Consider the following 13522-nt stretch of genomic DNA (forward strand, 5'->3'; position numbering starts at 1 on the left):
ATTCATTCCTGAATGTGATTCCTGATCATTCATATCAAATCATTGATGTGAAAGGCGTTATATCAAATGCAAGAATTATTATTATTTTATTATTATCAAGTGATATTTGCTCCTGTTGCACGCACAATTATAAATACTTATTTTCAAAAGATATTAATTTTTAAAAATGGTGTGCTATTTGAAGACTGCTGCACTATGCACATGGCAAATATGTGTTTTTTGCTGCTCCAAAGTATGCTGGGGTTCCAAAGCCTTGGCTCTTGCCAACCTGTGCCTAATACCCTCCGGAAATGGTTAAGCAGGATGCGTCCCTCTGGGGAAAGAGTGTGCATTCCATTCCAACAAATATCTCTGGAGCTTCCATATAGAGGTGGGATTCATGGAACTCTGTTTGGTTTGAATACTCTTAAGCATGGGGATAGGTTTTCACATGTTAAAAACGTGGCTGACCAAAGAAAATGCCACCTTTCACGTCAGGAGGGAATTTAGTGTAAAATCAAATAAAGGCAAACACTGCTGCTGGTTTTACACAGCCGTATTCTATAAACACAGATGAAGTGAATGACCAACTTTATTTGAGTGATTGTTGGTCAGAACACTATGAAAAATTCCATTCTGCTTTCGAATAGGATCTTTAACATAAACTTGAACAGGCAAAAGTGAACTTGGTTTAACACCTCATGTAAAGATGGCACCTCCAACAATGTAGTGCTTATCCAGCACTGTAGTCAGGTATCAACCTGGACTATGAAAGTTAAAGTCCTGATGTAGAGCTTGAACCTACAACTTTCCAAGGTTGGGTTGGTATGGTGTGCAACTAACTTGTTAGGGTAACTTTTACAAAAACAAAACCATATTGGATCCAAGCCAGAGATTTTAAGCTTTGTGATAGACAAAATGTGATGCAAGTCAAACACAAAGTTTGGTATGTTTTTAACATGATTTCTTTGCTTTTCATAAGCGTGACTGAGTTCAAATTTGTGTTGGGTAGAGTTTGAGCTTGATGGACATTGTTGCCATGTCTTCACCACCTTGTCTTATTTTGAACATCTGAAAAGCATGTTGATTTTCTTCTATTGGGCTCCCTTTGGCAGCAGTTTATTCTGTTAGTTTAATAGGCACAATTTATCTTCAGATTTATTGGTGATTTTGCATGTACAGACATGTCTGCAGTTGTAATACTTACTATATGTTCAAATTAAATGCATTTTGTTCTTGCATTCAAGTCAATGATTTTGCTCTGATCTGCTGATGGAGTAAATTCTGATTATCTCTACTTCAGTTTTGGACTTCCTGGGGTCACTGGATATCAAGGGCATGCAGGGACACAGATTTAAAATTGGTTGAAAAGCAGGAAACCGAGGCTAGTTGTTACCAGAGCTAGGTCAAGTGGGTAGAGTTAATCAGCAGGATGTCACTGGGGACTATACTGGGACTTCTCTTATTCTTTAGAAACAATATTGACCCAAATTTGCAGACCCAGTGTAATTAGATTTGCAGATGACACCAAGGTGGGTGAACTGTGCAGTCAGAAATAGGCAGCAAAGGTCATATGCATATGGAACCTGGTTGTTAGTTGATTTGCGGATTGCTTTTCTGGGGATAATAATTCCTTGAAAAAATAATAATCAATTGGTCACTCAATCCACGACTGTTGTAGGACACAAATGTGCACAATTGGCTGCCGTGTTTTGCCCACAAAATATACAGTTAATTCACTTTACATTATATTCTGTGAAGCGCTTTGAGACGTCTCGAAGACATGATAAGGCGCTATATCAAATGCAAGGATTATGATTATGCAGAGAGAGGCAATGGACTAATTGCCAAGTTTTAAGACGGTTAAACTCCAGCCGTACCTCAGCGTTTAATCTGGGATCCCCAAAAGCCTTGATCTTGTTAACCTGTGCCTAATACTCCCCTGGATTAGATAAGCAAGATGTGTCCCTCCAGGGAGAGAATACTCATTTCATTCCAGAATCAAAAAATTCCCATATGTAAGTGGCATATACAATATGGAACTGTGTGGTTTGGAAGACTCTTAAGCATGTTAATGGGTTTCCACAAGTGTCCATGTCAGACACTTGACTGACCAAAAAATATCCAAACCAATCCTGTCATTTTGTGCTGTGCCAGTGCCCATTTTTAAGATTTCCCATTCATTCTTTTCACTGACCGACTTTCACAAAAAAAACATTTGTGCGTGTATTGTTACTACAAACGGTGAATTGCCTACTGTAGGTTTAGAACATCTTGTGAGCCTTTCATTTGCTGGAGGGAAATGAAAGATGAGAATGCTTCACTCAAATCTCCCACTGATCTCTTTTTCAGCTTTTTTGAGAAAAGTGTTTTAGGTCAGATAGAGAATCTTTTAAATGTTAAAACCATTTTCCAGACCAACTCCTCCAGTTCAACCCATTATATTTCAGTCACTGAAACATTAGCAAATAATGCAAGTTTTGAATTCAGTATCAGCCAGTGCCCGATGAGGTCAGCCTTGACGGTTGTACTGGCTGTGCTACTGCATTGATAATCTCACCAAGGTTAGTACACCTTGAATCACTTCAACTTTAGCTCCAGCCATGCTTGTGCCTGTCAGAGCTACCTGTAATCACTGAGATTGAGAGAACCATTTTACAAACCTCCACCCAAGAAAATACACAGTCACTGCACCCCACTTTATAGTATATCCTGTGAAGCACTTTGATGTGAAAGGCACTATGCAAAATGTTTGGTTTATTATTATTTCTTATAATAATATTTGCATTTGATGCAGTACCTTTTCATATTGAGATGATGTGTCAAACCATTTCACAATATTTACTGTACAACAACAAAATTATATTTGTATAGCACCTTTCACGTCGGGAAGATGTCCCAAGTGCTGGACAGACAGAGTTACTGTAGAGAGTAATCAAATGACTGTATTATATGGATGAATTTAATTGCTAACTTTTTTTATTTGGGGCTATTGTTGACCAGGATATAAAGGCAATGTGAGTTAAACTGAGAAGGTTCAAGGGAGTATTGATTATAATGGCGGGAAATGCGAAAGATTGCAATAGAGGGAGATGATGGACACAGATCACAGATCCTGTCTGAGACTACAAAACAATTGCTAGTGGGATCTTGTCAATTTTGTGAGCAGGATTGAACCTGGAATAAATATTCATCATTTTGTGTTCAGAGAACACTTAATTGGGATTATCTTGGTTTTCAAACATTTAGCTTGCTGCTGCTTGAGGGAAGATGAGCAACAACAAAGATCTATTTTGATCACTAAGGTATAGAAAGGAGTATGAGTTTGCTATCAGTAGCGTGGCACACAAAACCTGGTGTTTGTATATATCGATAAGAATGAGAGACTTTGAGACGTAACCACGTGTTAAAAGGTTGTTGATCCACTGTACGTTTAAAATGAGAAGTATTGAGGTCCACTTCTAAAGCGCTTGACAGCAAGAACAATGCAGACTTTAAGGACAAAATTCTAAACCTAGTAACCAGAAGAGGCCATTCAACTCATCGGCTTGTTCCTCCAGTTTATTAAATTAACAGATCTATTTTGTTCCATCCATAATAACAATAATAATAATCGCTGCAATTTATATAGTGCCTTATCTTGTCTTCAAGACGTCGCAAAGCGTTTCGGAGAATATACTCTGAAGTGAATTGACTGTATATTTCTGGGCAAAACACAGCAGCCAATTGCATAAAGCAGTGTCTCACAATTTTTTTTAATTTTGAAAGCATTATTACCCCCGGAAAAGCGATCGCTAATCGACTAACAACCGGGTACTAAGTATCTTTATATCCTTATTTCCCAACTTTCTAGCTATCACCCTGTTAAACACTTCAATTAATTCCATCTCCATAGCCTCCTGGGGCAGTGTAATTTCCATATTTTCATAACCTTCTATGTGACGAGGGGTTATCTAATCTAACTGTCCTCGCTCTTTAAGAGTTCTCCCCTTATTTTGAGTTGTGCTACCAGAGGGAAGAGGTGTCTGTTATCTAGCTTATCAATTCCCATCATTATTTTAAACACCTCAATATGATCACCGCTTAACCTTCTCATCTCTAAACCTAGTAGAATGAAGTGATCTCTGAATACAATGTCCAGAACTGATATAGTCTCTAGGATACATAGTTCAACATGTGCACTGGGAATTGTGTTGAACTGAGTATAATTGTCTAAATTGTAATAGTATTAATAATAATAATCCTTGCATTTGATAAAACCTTTCATGTTGAAAGGACATTTAAAAGCCTCTCATACGATTTTACTATAAACTGTACACACATCTGTACACAGCAGTGTCCCACAAACAGCCATGAAGTGAATGAGCAACCTGTGTGAGATGCTTTTCATTCTTAGCTATTCAACCTTCTTCCCAGCAAAATAAAAATACTTGCGAAGTGGTTTCTACAGTTTGTTTATGAACTGAAAAGTTGGGACTATGACTTCATAGGGTGATATTGTCTCATATCCGGCGCTTCTCTGTGGCAGCTGAGTGTCCATAAAGATAACTGAACGCTCAACAGGTATTGTAGCAAATGTTTGTCAGTTCCATTTATCCCCCTAGGAGAAATTGCTTTGCACATATGGAAGTCAGCATCAACTCCTGACACCTTGGTTTAGATCAGAAATTTCTACTGTGAGAAATTTAATTGATTATTGGCAAAAGATCCCCCCAGTGATTCTGCACAAAGCGTATGTTGAGGTATGAAGTTTCACTTGAACATATGGTAGCTGGTTGGTGGTAGAGGCTTAGACAGTGACCTCCAATGAAAGCGTAGAGTGTGGGAGAGAGAAAACATCAGGTGTAAATCTGCATGAACCTACGCCTTGCTGATGTTCTCAGACACACTAGGGAACACAATTGTGTTACTTGGTCCAAGAATAGCAAATTTGATCATTTTTCTGGCATTGATTCAAATGTCAAAGCAGGGTATAAAGTATTGTATGGATTATGATCATCTTCCCTATCATATGGTAGAATTGGTTTGAGATATTAAAAAATGTGTCCCTTGATCTTAAAGTGATTGGAATATTGTTTTTTGGTTATGCAATTGAAATATTTTGGTTTAAAGGTATTGTTGACAAGTTTGCTGTCATGTATCAGTGTGTTCATTGTTTGTCTCACTTTCTGGTTTGGGAACAGGCTTGATTGTGTTCATGATGTTTTGTAGACCCTGTAATTTGTTCGATATTCTTGTGCTCAAATTGATACCGTTAGCTAAGGGCATGGGGACTATTCATAATGGGAGGAATTAAAGACGTATAAGGCCATGTGCTGCCCCATGGAACTTCTCTCCAAAATAATCTACTTTTATTTTGTAACAGAGTTTATGCAGTTTGACATGAAATATTTTCAGTTATTGGAAAGACACATTTCTGACCAAAGGTATTGCTAAATAATCATGAAATGTATCCTTTGATGTTTGACCCCATGGCCTGCATGTGTTGAATGGACAAAAATAAAAAATTGCTCTGGGCTTAGCTTTTTTTTTTGAAGGGAGGACATATCCATCTAAAGATGAGCAATCCAAAGCCTGTTTTATGTTCAAATTCTGTTGAATGTATGGTTTGGCTCAGAACTCATTCAAATAATTTCTCGCTGGGTTAGGGCATTGCATCATAAAGCTGACCTTAATGCTTCAAATGATCCTTATTGATCAGCCTCAGGAGAAATTGTGCATGTTTTGGATGGCTTAGTAGCTGAAAGTACTTTGGGTCTCAATAAAAGTAAATAATACTGCAGATTCACAAGGCATGCTTTGTGTTCATTGCACCAGTACAGGGCAAAGGTGGTCTGAAGGTGAATTCTACATGAATGCAATTTATAAATGTACAAATCCACAAAAGTAATGAATATTCTTACTTAAAGTAACATTGGAAATATTCTACTCAAGTGCAGCATTGCTGCTACAGCCTACCTGAAGATGAAGGCAATAAGGATTTCACCAGCTTGTGTCTGGCTGTGTGAATATTGGTTATTTTAGGAATGGTTTAGATAATGATGTAGAATTACAGAAAGTAGATAAATGTAGCACAGAAGGTGTTGTTTTTAAATGAAAAAAACACTGTCGTTTTAATGCAGTGATTGATGGAGCCTAAGAATAATAATCTTGCATTTGATGTAGCGCTTTATCATGTTGTCGGGAACATCTCAAAGCACTTCACGGGATATGGTGTAAAGTTGTTTGATTATGTATTTTGTGGGCAAAATCCCTCTTAACACCAGCTGTCACCCCCTACACAATGGTGCTTTTTTTGTTCAGGATGATCAGTTGACATCAGTGTCATTTTATTGCATATCTATCTTTCTTGGTTTGAGAGTTATTGCTTTCCCAATCAAAATAGCTGTGAGGTTTTCAAATGGATTTATGAGTGTTGCCACTGACCATCTGGAACTCTGCTCCAGGTGCCAACTTCATCGAAGCCGAAACTGGGATCGGTTTTCCAGAGGATTAGTTGTGACACATCCAAGTTTTCTTCTTTGCCATTTAAAAGGCCAGTTAAATGGCTTGTTCCCAGGAATACCCAAGTTGGATTCTGAATTGCCTGTTGTAGTGTTAGTGGGAGTTTGCTTTTTGTAATTTTTTTTCAAGGAATGGTTTTCACCTTGATTGTTTCCTTCTGAGAGATTCCTTGTTTCCATTTAAGGTCTCTCCACACCCTTACCTCACCCTACGCCTGTAATCTCCACACTGATCTGATCGCTCCCTTTGGTCAGTGAACACTAGCCCACTTCATGTCCCCCACATTATTCACTCTACCATCAGCAGGCAGTGTTACAGGAATTCTGCCCCCGCACTTTAGAACTCTCTTCCGCAGTTTTTCTGACTCCCTCCCTCCCTTCGTTCAAGGCACACCTCAAAACGTATCTTTTTGACTATGCTTTCTTTCACCTTTTCCTTCCCCACCCCTATGGCTCCCACCCTCAGCTCAGGTGCCCATTCAGCATTGTCGAGGGCTTTTGAGACATCCTCCCGATGTGGAAAGTGCTACATAAGTATATATTATGTTGTTTTGTAAACTAAGGAAATCACCATACGAGAAACACTAAAGGAGATCAGCAATGTTTGATAGGTATTGAGTTAATTTAGAGGTATATTCAATACAATACATATTGAATGTGCTTGGATGGGCATCAAGCTGCGGGGATTGTGTATTGCAAAACCATGTGGAAGAATCAAAGTAAATAATTTATTTTTCACAAAGCTACTCTTGAACCACTTATCCTATAAGTCGGCTGTTTCTTTGGTAAATCTCTAACTGTGGAAGTTATAGCTTTTACTTTTTATCATAGATTTTCAGCTCTCCTACTTTATGAGCTAAGTTTTCACTGTCAGTACTTTTGATGACTTAGGTCAATGTCGAAGTAACAGCAGGTAAACTTTAAGGTTGAAATTTTACTTGTGCTTTTTTTCCCCCTTGTGAATTTAATCCTACTTCAGGTGACAAATGCAGGTGTTTAGAAACAGGCCACTTGTAACAGTGGAGCTTAGTTATGATGTGATTTGGGTCCATAAAATCTTAACTCATGTCTTAGTGAGGCACGATGCCTACTCGATCTCAGGCAGCGTTCCTGCCGTAAAAAATAGCCAACTTCAGTGGCATCTGGTTTCTCCTGATGTTGCTTCCTGTTTGCTGTGCGCACACAATGCAGGAAGCAACATTGGTGTTCCCTGATGTTACTGGAAGTCAACCATATTCTCTTTAACTCAGAAAACTGAAATGGCCGCCTTTTAGGTCATCAGATGGCCACCGTTGTCGCTTCTTATTCGCATGCGAGGTAGACAGTAATTGATGTCGGGGATAATCTGATAACCAGGAGCTTAGCCATTTTAGTGCAGAAACTGGCCGGGGCGCAGTGAGCGGTTACTGCGTGCAGGCACTGTGAATGGGATCCACAGTGCAACCAAATTGGGCACCAGAATTGTGTTGTAAAGGGGCATCACTGTATTTAGGATCTTGAAGGAATTTGACTACAAGTCAAAATAAACTGTTCTAATTTTACCTAATTACTAGTGATGCCACATGGGCAATATTGTGTGCAGGTCTCTGCAGTGCCTTGTTGGGACATCCTTCTGACGTGAAAGGCGTATACAAATGTAATTTTGTTGTTGTTATTGCTGCAATGTGTATCTTCAAGAAAACATTAAAGAATTGATGATGGTACAGAAAAGAACGACAAAGATGATTAATGCAGCTACATTTCTAAATTATGATTAGAGGCTCACAGAGCAAATCTTTGATTTACGAGTAAAAATATACGATGGGTAGGGAAATTGCACATGTTCTTTGCTTTTGAAGGCTTGGATAAGGGAGCTTTTTTGACTTTGATCTGTGAGAAGCTTACCAGATGTGACCTCTGGTTTGTGATTGCAACAATCCTCTTTCTCTCAGGACGTGTCTCGGATGAAAAAATCCCAAATATTATTGGCCTTTGATTGTGTTTTACTGTGCTTTGTTATTCAGTGAATGTGTTGGTGAATTGTGGCTGAACACCCACTGATGTTTAAGTAGGAATGCTAAAATTGCCACAGCCCAGTTTTTCTGCATGATAATAATAATCCTTGTTGTTGACATAACGTCTTCGAACATTTCAAAGCGCTTCACAGAATATACTGTAAAGTGAATTGACTGTATATTTTGTGTGCGAAATTCATAATTAAGTTCCTATATCTGTGGTAGGTGTGTGCTGATTGACATTGCACTACTGTGAACACAACACTGCTCCAGGCATTTTTGTCTCTCAGGGAGCTGGGATCTTTTTGGAGCCAGCTGAGTTGATGACCCATTTTGAAGTAAGGAAACTGCTGTTGAATTCCTCATGTTGCTATTCATACAGCATTCATTCAGGATTCCCGCAGTAGTTGCCAGTGACATTTTTAAAATGGACCATCCGTCACCCCAGCTGCTACCTGAAAGTGAATGTCAGTCTAGTTATCTACAGCAATGGACGATGTGAAAAATAAAAAAGATACTTTAGCATCACTATGAACAGGAAGGAGTTTTATTCATGATATTCAATTATTTATTCATGATAGGGACACCACATTGGATCCCTCACCAGAACTACTTTTTACCACTTCCACCACATCACCTGCCTCTGACTACACCTCACATGCAGCTGAAACCCTTATCCAGGCGTTTGTCACCTCCTACCTCGATTTTTTTTCCCCGATGCCCCTATTGCTAGTCTTCCAGCTCCAATTGAAATCCAATTAATTCAAAATACCACCAACATTAAACTCCACAACCCCTTCACCCCAGTGCTTGTCAGGCTCCTAATTGTAGAATGATTTGATTTCAAAATTCTCACACTTGCATACAAATCACTTTGTGCCCAGCACCTCCCTACCTCTCCCACCAGTTTAGACCTTACGGGTATGGTGGTCAAGTAGCTATGAAACTTGACAGGCAATGCCCTCAAGCAATGGTAAGCTGTGCAGCTTTCGCTGATTAAATTCCAGCACCCTCACGCACACTCTGGGGTTCCCAAACCTCGACTCTTGCCAGCTTGCTTCTAATATTTGCTTCTAATACTTGCTCCTCAAAAAACCTTCCCTAAATCCCTCAAACCCTAGCCACTACCGCCCTATTTCAAACCTGCCCTTCCTAGCAAAAGTCCTAGAACGTGTTGTTGCAAATCAACTCCGTGCAACCTCTCCTCCCACTCGCCCTTCAAACACTCCTCCAGTCCAGTTTCCGCCCTGCCCAGAGTACAGCGCTTGTGAAAGTCTCAAATGACATCCTGTCTATCTGTGACCAGGGCTCCCTCTGCCTTCTTGTCCTCCTGGACCTCTCCGCCACGTTTGACATAGTCGATCACGCCATCCTTCTCCATTGCCTTTCCTCCATCATCCACCTCAGCGGGACAGCACTCGCCTGGTTCGAGTCCTACCTCTCAAACCACCAGCAGTACATTTGTACAAACGGCTTCTCCTCCCGCTCTCACCCGGTTACCGACGGAGTACCCCAAGGATCCATCCTTGGCCCCCTCCTCTTTCTGATCTATATGCTCCCTCTTGGGGATGTCATCCGCAGACATGGGGTACACTTCCACGTGTATGCGGACGATACTCAACTCTATTTTTCACCTCACTTTGCGACCCCCAGTCCTCTGATGTTCTGTCAGCCTGCTTGTCAGACATCAGGAGCTGGATGAGTGCGAATTTCCTTCAGCTGAATGTTGACAAGCCGGAAGCCATACTCTTTCATCAACGTCTAAAATCCCATGGTTCTCATCTCCTCCACCTACCCAACCTCACCCTAAAACTTTCTGAATCCATACGCAACCTAGGCGTCAGGTTCGACCCCCATTTAGAAAAAGTGGTAGAGGACAGGGGATGATGGGTTAAAGAGGTGTAACTTTAACAGCTCACCTTCCCCTCTACTATGACCATTAACACATCATCTTGGTTCCAGACACACCTTTTCTCTCTTCAGTCTGCCTATTTTGTTACAACCTTTCACCCTTCTTTATTCTGCATTATTAACACCTCTATTCCCGTTTTGTTGCAATCCCCGCCTTTGTCTTGTACCATTAACACCTCTTTAAACCATCATCCCCTGTTCTCTACCCCATTTTCTCCTTTGTCTTCCTTGCTCTGCCTCCCTCCTCTCTTTTAGCCCTTAAAAGCCTCTCCTTCCCCAGTTCTGACGAAGAGTCATGGACCCGAAAGGTTCTCTAACTTTCCTTTCTCCATAGATGCTTCCTGACCTGTTGAGTGTACCCAGTGACTTCTGTTTTTGTTTCAGATTTCCAGCATCTGCAGTATTTGGCATTTTATTAAAACATTAATTGCTTTGCCACAAATAACTAATGAGGGTAAGACCATAAAAAACATTTAAGTGGGAATTGGATAAACATTTGAAGAGAAACGGAGTAAAAGAGTAGGAGAAAGGAGTTGAGAATTGCAATTAAAGTGGTTAGTTTCAGTCGTGGAGCTGGCACCGGTAGAGGCCTGATCGGACAAATAGCTTCTTTCTCTGCTCTAATATATTTGATTTTCTGTATTGGAGGTGGCTGAAAAACTCCAGCAACAGGTGAGAATTCACCTTATTCTAGGTCCCATAATTGGACAAGTTTGTCAAATGAAAAAAAATCAGAATGGTGGTAATGCCTCCAAATTCGCCGACAAAGCGCTATTCAATATCATGTGAAGTGGTTTGAGACGTCCTCTTGGCATTCACTATAACAAATGTAAGGATTATTATTACTATAAATTATTCAAATAGTTTGACCAGAAGATTGATTAGCTACATTTAATCTGCTTTTACTTTGGCGTTTGGTCAAATGCCTCAGATTCAAATTTCAGAGTGTAAGCTACCACCAGTAAGCACGTACTTTGGCTGGACGAGCTGTCTGCATGACGTCCTTTGAGGACTTTTAATATAATGCCATAGAGGAAATAACTGAATGCAATTTGGATATGCCAATGCATCAGGACAAGGGGACACAGGTTCGGGACAATACAAGTGAAGGACAATTTCAGGAAATATGCTTTACATAGCAGGTTGACACCTGGAATTGGTTTTCAGAAATAATAGTAGAATCCAGGACATAGGACTAATTTAAGAAGCAGCCTGATTTTATAATGAAAGAATGGCAGGGTTTACATTTTGGAAGGATAAGAACAAATGGACCTAAGGGCTTTCTTTCATCTAAATCTCTATTGTAACATTGTGATTAAAAATCTAAATGTTCACTGTCTTCCCAAACTTGCAATTTCATTTGTGTCGTGTTGATAGGTGTAAAGAGGTGTTAAATTGTACCAATTTGTTGATATTTTAGGTGACTTGACTCTTTCCTACCAGTTATTTGCACCTCAGGCGCTGACACCATCAGCATCCAAGGCTGCACTCTCCACCTCTCAAAGCCAGTCAGGAACCTCGGCGTTTTGTTCGACCCTGAGCTGTCCTTTCTCCCTCACATCCGCACCACAACTGGCACCGCCTTCCATCACCTCCGGAATATCGCCAGATTACGGCACTACCTCACCCCTCACGCTGCTGAAACCCTGGTTCACGCCTTTGTCACCTCAAGGCTGGACTATGGGAACTCTCTCCTCGCCGGCCTTCCCGCCACCTCCCTCCACAAGCTGCAGGTCATTCAGAACTCTGCAGCTCGTGTACTGTCCCGCACCAGGCTTCGGGACCACATCACTCCCACCCTCGCTCGCCTCCACTGGCTCCCCATCCCCCAGAGGATTGATTTCAAGATCCTCATCCTCACCTACAAGGCCATTCACGGCCTTGCTCCCTCCTACCTCTCCAACCTACTATCCCCCTACCTACCTGCCCGTACCCTCCGTTCCTCTGGCTCCGGTCTGCTCCACGTCCCCCATCCCAACCGCCCTACCATTGGTGGTCGGGCCTTCAGCCTCTCAGTTCCCAGGCTCTGGAACTCCATCCCCCAGTGCCTTCGCCTTGCTTCCTCCCTTTCCTCCTTCAAGGCCGGTCTCAAAACCTTTCTCTTTGACCGAGCCTTCAGCTCCCCTCTCGACTCTCTTCCTCCTCCTCGCTCCATCCCTTCCCTCCCCTCACCCTGACCATTTCCCCCTCCTCTCTCCCTCCCTTCCCTCCCCTCACCCTGACCATTTCCCCCCTGCTCGGGTCATGACCCAACTGTGCAGCGCCTTGGGACGTCCTCCTGACGTGAAAGGCGCTCTATAAATGGAATCTTGTTGTTGTTGTTGTTGTTATTTGCAACCTCTTCACTAGAACTCTTTCTGATCTTTGTCATGCCCTGAGGTTTTGGGCTTCTTGAACCCTTTCAAAGCTGTTCAGGTTTCCCACAGTGTTTCTATTGAAAACTTGTTTTTAGAAGCCTAGAAGTTCCTGTGTGCTTTGTGCCGAAATTCCTGCCGTTGACATTTTATTTACGGTTTAAAAAAGTCAAATGTGAAGCACTTCCAACTGACATACAGTATTTAATGTCATTTATTGCTCCCCAATTGGGAGTTGTTGGAAGAAATAAGCATGTTTGAATGCTGAGCTCTTGTTAAAGCAATAAATGAACACTTTGTGGAGTCCTGTAGCTCAGTGGTTAGAGCACTCGCTTTGCAAGCGAGAGACCTGAGTTCAATTCCAGGCAGGGCGAAACCTTGGGCAAGTTTCCTTACTCCACACGCCTAATAATAATCCCTCCAAAACAAGACAATAATAAATTGGTCATTTTCAATCTACGACTGTTTGTGGGACATTGCTGTGCGCAATTGGCTGCCGCGTTCGCCCACAAATATACAGTCAATTCACTTTACAGTGTGTTCTGTGAAGCGCTTTGGGATGTCCTCCCGACGTGAAAAGCGCTATATCAAATGCAAGGATTATTATTATTATTATTATTATTATAAGTGAAAGAAGCTGTTGGTACATACATCAAGCTGTTAATTCTGTTGTGCACCATGCAGCATTCTCCACCGCAGCCTTCTAAAACCATGAACTTTTCTGGAAATAGATACAATTGTCAGCAAGCAGAACTGTCCAGTTTTGGGAAAACAGATTAAA

General features: G+C 41.1%; 1 protein-coding gene across 14 annotated transcripts in view; it reads left to right on the forward strand.

Moving 5' to 3' along the window:
• Positions 1-13522, forward strand: part of LOC103180901 (calcium/calmodulin-dependent protein kinase type II delta chain) — a 157215-nt gene that overhangs the window by 95348 nt on the left and 48345 nt on the right. The gene's annotated exons all lie outside the window — the stretch shown is intronic.

Source organism: Callorhinchus milii, unplaced genomic scaffold (assembly GCF_018977255.1).
Source record: "Callorhinchus milii isolate IMCB2004 unplaced genomic scaffold, IMCB_Cmil_1.0 Scaffold1, whole genome shotgun sequence".
NCBI lineage: Eukaryota > Metazoa > Chordata > Chondrichthyes > Chimaeriformes > Callorhinchidae > Callorhinchus > Callorhinchus milii.